The sequence below is a fragment of the Panicum virgatum genome, unplaced genomic scaffold (assembly GCF_016808335.1).
Source record: "Panicum virgatum strain AP13 unplaced genomic scaffold, P.virgatum_v5 scaffold_3583, whole genome shotgun sequence".
In the NCBI taxonomy this organism is placed as follows: domain Eukaryota; kingdom Viridiplantae; phylum Streptophyta; class Magnoliopsida; order Poales; family Poaceae; genus Panicum; species Panicum virgatum.
This window is the reverse complement of record NW_024376328.1, coordinates 41,191-48,055: the sequence shown is the minus strand read 5'-3', so window position 1 is coordinate 48,055 and position 6,865 is coordinate 41,191.

Genomic DNA, 6,865 nt, shown 5'->3' with positions numbered 1-6,865 from the left:
AGTTATTTAAGGCAACCGAATGGTCTCAAATGCACCCAAACGGTATGAAATGCACTAAAACATGAGTTTAGGATCCAATGGGGTGGATCGGGTACTTTCGTTGCGAAAAATTTCGATGCGACTACGTGGCATGAAGTATTGCACTAGTTCGGCCCGTTTTGCACCGAGTTTCGTAAGGCAACCAAACGGTCCCGAATGCACCCAAAAGGTACGAAACGCACCAAAACAACAGTTTAGGGCCCAATGGGGTGGATTGGGTGTGTTAATTGGAAAAATTCCGACGCGACTTCGTGGCACGAACTTCTGCACTAGTTCGGCCCGTTTAGCACCGAGTTTCGTAAGGCAACCAAACGGTCCCGAATGCACACGGATGGTACGAAATACACCAATACGCCCGTTTAGCACCGAGTTTCGTAAGGCAACCAAACGGTCCCAAATGCACCCAAATGGTACAGAACTCTCCAAAACATGAGTTTAGGGTCCAATGGGGTGGATCGAGTGCTTTCGTTGCGAAAAATTTCGATGCGACTTCGTGGCAGGAAGTATTGCACTAGTTCGGCCCGTTTTGCACCGAGTTTCGTAAGGCAACCAAACGGTCCCAAATGCACACAAATGGTATGAAACTCATGAAAACATGAGTTTAAGGTCCAATAGGGTGGATAGAGTGCTTTCGTTGCGAAAAATTCCAATGCAATTACGTGGCACAAACTTTTGCACTAGTTCGGCCCGTTTTGCACCGAGTTTCGTAAGGCAACCAAATGGTTCCGAATGCACCGAAATGGCACGAAACTCACCAAAACATGAGTTTAGGCTCCAATGGGGTGGATCGGGTGCTTTCGTTGCGAAAAATTCCAATGCGACTTCGTGGCACAAACTTTTGCACTAGTTCGGCCCGTTTTGCACCGAGTTTCGTAAGGCAACCAAACGGTCCCAAATGCACACAAATGGTATGAAACTCATGAAAGCATGACTTTAAGGTCCAATGGGGTCGATCGAGTGCTTTCGTTGCGAAAAATTCCAATGCGACTTCGTGACACAAACTTTTGCACTAGTTCGGCCCATTTTGCACCGAGTTTCGTAAGGCAACTAAATGGTTCGAAATGCACCGAAATGGTACGAAACTCACCAAAACATGAGTTTAGGCTCCAATGGGGTGGATCAGGTGCTTTCGTTGTGAAAAATTCCAATGCGACTTCGTGGCACAAACTTTTGCACTAGTTTGGCCCGTTTTGCACCGAGTTTCGTAAGGCAACCAAACGGTCCCAAATGCACCCAAATGGTACAAAACTCTCCAAAACATGAGTTAATGGTCCAATGGGGTGGATCGGGTGCGTTCGTTGCCAAAAATTCCAACGCGACTTCGTGGCACGAACTTCTGCACTTGTTCGGCCCGTTTTGCACCGAGTTTCGTAAGGCAACCAAACGGTCCCGAATGCACCCAAAAGGTACGAAACGCACCAAAACAACAGTTTAGGGCCCAATGGGGTGGATTGGGTGTGTTAATTGGAAAAATTCCGACGCGACTTCGTGGCACGAACTTCTGCACTAGTTCGGCCCGTTTAGCACCGAGTTTCGTAAGGCAACCAAACGGTCCCGAATGCACACGAATGGTACGAAATACACCAATACGCCCGTTTAGCACCGAGTTTCGTAAGGCAACCAAATGGTCCCAAATGCACCCAAATGGTACAAAACTCTCCAAAACATGAGTTTAGGGTCCAATGGGGTGGTTCGAGTGCTTTCGTTGCGAAAAATTCCAATGCAACTGCGTGGCACAAACTTTTGCACTAGTTCGGGCCGTTTTGCACCGAGTTTCGTAAGGCAATCAAACGGTTCCAAATGCAACCAAATGGTACAAAACTCAGCAAAACATGAGTTTAGGGTCAATGGGGTGGATCGGGTGCGTTTGTTGCGAAAAATTCCGATGCGACTTCGTGGCACGAAGTTTTGCACTAGTTCGGCCCGTTTGGCACCGAGTTTCGTAAGGCAACCAAACGGTCCCAAATGCACCCAAATGGTACAAAAGTCATGAAAACATGAGTTTAGCGTCCAATGGGGTGGATCGGGTGCGTTCGTTGCGAAAAATTCCAATGCAACTTCGTGGCACAAACTTTTGCTCTAGTTCGGCCCGTTTTTCACCGAGTTTTGTAAGGCAACCAAACGGTACCAAATGCACCCAAATGGTACGAAACGCAACAAAACATGTGTTTAGGGTCCAATGGGGTGGATCGGGTGTGTTCGTCTTGAAAAACACCGACGCGACTTCGTCGCACGAACTTTTGCACTAGTTCGGAATGTTTTGCCCCGAGTTTCGTAAGGCAACCTAATAGTCCCAAATGCACGCAAATGGTATGAAACGCACCAAAACATGTGTTTAGGGTCTAATGGGGTGGATCGTGTGCGTTCGTCGAGAAAAACTCCAACGCGTCTTCGTGGCACGAACTTTTGCACCAGTTTGAAATGTTTTGCCCCGAGTTATTTAAGGCAACCGAATGGTCGCAAATGCACCCAAACGGTACGAAATGCACAAAAACATGAGTTTAGGATCCAATGGGGTGGATCGGGTACTTTCGTTGCGAAAAATTTCGAAGCGACTTCGTGGCATGAAGTATTGCACTAGTTCGGCCCGTTTTGCACCGAGTTTCGTAAGGCAACCAAACGGTCCCAAATGCAGACAAATGTTATGAAACTCATGAAAACATGACTTTAAGGTCCAATGGGGTGGATCGAGTGCTTTCGTTGCGAAAAATTCCAATGCAATTACGTGGCACAAACTTTTGCACTAGTTCGGCCCGTTTTGCACCGAGTTTCGTAAGGCAACCAAATGGTTCCAAATGCACCGAAATGGTACGAAACTCACCAAAACATGAGTTTAGGCTCCAATGGGGTGGATCGGGTGCTTTCGTTGCGAAAAATTCCAATGCGACTTCGTGGCACAAATTTTGCACTAGTTCGGCCCGTTTTGCACCGAGTTTCGTAAGGCAACCAAACGGTCCCAAATGCACACAAATGGTATGAAACTCATGAAAGCATGAGTTTAAGGTCCAATGGGGTGGATCGAGTGCTTTCGTTGCGAAAAATTCCAATGCGACTTCGTGACACAAACTTTTGCACTAGTTCGGCCCGTTTTGCACCGAGTTTCGTAAGGCAACCAAATGGTTGCAAATGCACCGAAATGGTACGAAACTCACCAAAACATGAGTTTAGGCTCCAATGGGGTGGATCGGGTGCTTTCGTTGTAAAAAATTCCAATGCGACTTCGTGGCACAAACTTTTGCACTAGTTTGGCCCGTTTTGCACCGAGTTTCGTAAGGCAACCAAACGGTCCCAAATGCACCCAAATGGTACAAAACTCTCCAAAACATGAGTTAAGGGTCCAATGTGGTGGATCGGGTGCGTTCGTTGCGAAAAATTCCAACGCGACTTCGTGGCACGAACTTCTGCACTTGTTCGGCCCGTTTTGCACCGAGTTTCGTAAGGCAACCAAACGGTCCCGAATGCACCCAAAAGGTACGAAACGCACCAAAACAACAGTTTAGGGCCCAATGGGGTGGGTTGGGTGTGTTAATTGGAAAAATTCCGACGCGACTTCGTGGCACGAACTTCTGCACTAGTTCGGCCCGTTTAGCACCGAGTTTCGTAAGGCAACCAAACGGTCCCGACTGCACACGAATGGTACGAAATACACCAATACGCCCGTTTAGCACCGAGTTTCGTAAGGCAACCAAACGGTCCCAAATGCACCCAAATGGTACAAAACTCTCCAAAACATGAGTTTAGGGTCCAATGGGGTGGATCGAGTGCTTTCCTTGCGAAAAATTCCAATGCAACTGCGTGGCACAAACTTTTGCACTAGTTCGGCCTGTTTTGCACCGAGTTTCGTAAGGCAGCCAAACGGTTCCAAATGCAACCAAATGGTACAAAACTCAGCAAAACATGAGTTTAGGGTCAATGGGGTGGATCGGGTGCGTTTGTTGCGAAAAATTCCGATGCGACTTCGTGGCACGAAGTTTTGCACTAGTTCGGCCCGTCTTGCACCAAATTTCGTAAGGCAACCAAACGGTCCCAAATGCACCCAAATGGTACAAAACTCTCCAAAACATGAGTTTAGGGTCCAATGGGGTGGATCGGGTGCGTTCGTTGCAAAAAATTCCAATGCAACTTCGTGGCACAAACTTTTGCTCTAGTTCGGCCCGTTTTTCACCGAGTTTTGTAAGGCAACCAAACGGTACCAAATGCACCCAAATGGTACGAAACGCAACAAAACATATGTTTAGGGTCCAATGGGGTGGATCGGGTGCGTTCGTCTTGAAAAACACCGACGCGACTTCGTCGCACGAACTTTTGCACTAGTTCGGAATGTTTTGCCCCGAGTTTCGTAAGGCAACCTAACAGTCCCAAATGCACGCAAATGGTATGAAACACACCAAAACATGTGTTTAGGGTCTAATGGGGTGGATCGTGTGCGTTCGTCGAGAAAAACTCCAATGCGTCTTCGTGGCACGAACTTTTGCACCAGTTTGAAATGTTTTGCCCCGAGTTATTTAAGGCAACCGAATGGTCTCAAATGCACCCAAACGGTATGAAATGCACTAAAACATGAGTTTAGGATCCAATGGGGTGGATCGGGTACTTTCGTTGCGAAAAATTTCGATGCGACTTCGTGGCATGAAGTATTGCACTAGTTCGGCCCGTTTTGCACCGAGTTTCGTAAGGCAACCAAACGGTCCCGAATGCACCCAAAAGGTACGAAACGCACCAAAACAACAGTTCAGGGCCCAATGGGGTGGATTGGGTGTGTTAATTGGAAAAATTCCGACGCGACTTCGTGGCACGAACTTCTGCACTAGTTCGGCCCGTTTAGCACCGAGTTTCGTAAGGCAACCAAACGGTCCCGAATGCACACGAATGGTACGAAATACACCAATACGCCCGTTTAGCTCCGAGTTTCGTAAGGCAACCAAACGGTCCCAAATGCACCCAAATGGTACAAAACTCTCCAAAACATGAGTTTAGGGTCCAATGGGGTGGATCGAGTGCTTTCGTTGCGAAAAATTTCGATGCGACTTCGTGGCAGGAAGTATTGCACTAGTTCGGCCCGTTTTGCACCGAGTTTCGTAAGGCAACCAAACGGTCCCAAATGCACACAAATGGTATGAAACTCATGAAAACATGAGTTTAAGGTCCAATAGGGTGGATAGAGTGCTTTCGTTGCGAAAAATTCCAATGCAATTACGTGGCACAAACTTTTGCACTAGTTCGGCCCGTTTTGCACCGAGTTTCGTAAGGCAACCAAATGGTTCCAAATGCACCGAAATGGCACGAAACTCACCAAAACATGAGTTTAGGCTCCAATGGGGTGGATCGGGTGCTTTCGTTGCGAAAAATTCCAATGCGACTTCGTGGCACAAACTTTTGCACTAGTTCGGCCCGTTTTGCACCGAGTTTCGTAAGGCAACCAAACGGTCCCAAATGCACACAAATGGTATGAAACTCATGAAAGCATGACTTTAAGGTCCAATGGGGTGGATCGAGTGCTTTCGTTGCGAAAAATTCCAATGCGACTTCGTGACACAAACTTTTGCACTAGTTCGGCCCGTTTTGCACCGAGTTTCGTAAGGCAACCAAATGGTTCCAAATGCACCGAAATGGTACGAAACTCACCAAAACATGAGTTTAGGCTCCAATGGGGTGGATCGGGTGCTTTCGTTGTGAAAAATTCCAATGCGACTTCGTGGCACAAACTTTTGCACTAGTTCGGCCCGTTTTGCACCGAGTTTCGTAAGGCAACCAAACGGTCCCAAATGCACCCAAATGGTACAAAACTCTCCAAAACATGAGTTAAGGGTCCAATGGGGTGGATCGGGTGTGTTCGTTGCCAAAAATTCCAACGCGACTTCGTGGCACGAACTTCTGCACTTGTTCGGCCCGTTTTGCACCGAGTTTCGTAAGGCAACCAAACGGTCCCGAATGCACCCAAAAGGTACGAAACGCACCAAAACAACAGTTTAGGGCCCAATGGGGTGGATTGGGTGTGTTAATTGGAAAAATTCCGACGCGACTTCGTGGCACGAACTTCTGCACTAGTTCGGCCCGTTTAGCACCGAGTTTCGTAAGGCAACCAAACGGTCCCGAATGCACACGAATGGTACGAAATACACCAATACGCCCGTTTAGCACCGAGTTTCGTAAGGCAACCAAATGGTCCCAAATGCACCCAAATGGTACAAAACTCTCCAAAACATGAGTTTAGGGTCCAATGGGGTGGTTCGAGTGCTTTCGTTGCGAAAAATTCCAATGCAACTGCGTGGCACAAACTTTTGCACTAGTTCGGGCCGTTTTGCACCGAGTTTCGTAAGGCAATCAAACGGTTCCAAATGCAACCAAATGGTACAAAACTCAGCAAAACATGAGTTTAGGGTCAATGGGGTGGATCGGGTGCGTTTGTTGCGAAAAATTCCGATGCGACTTCGTGGCACGAAGTTTTGCACTAGTTCGGCCCGTTTGGCACCGAGTTTCGTAAGGCAACCAAACGGTCCCAAATGCACCCAAATGGTACAAAAGTCATGAAAACATGAGTTTAGCGTCCAATGGGGTGGATCGGGTGCGTTCGTTGCGAAAAATTCCAATGCAACTTCGTGGCACAAACTTTTGCTCTAGTTCGGCCCGTTTTTCACCGAGTTTTGTAAGGCAACCAAACGGTACCAAATGCACCCAAATGGTACGAAACGCAACAAAACATGTGTTTAGGGTCCAATGGGGTGGATCGGGTGTGTTCGTCTTGAAAAACACCGACGCGACTTCGTCGCACGAACTTTTGCACTAGTTCGGAATGTTTTGCCCCGAGTTTCGTAAGGCAACCTAA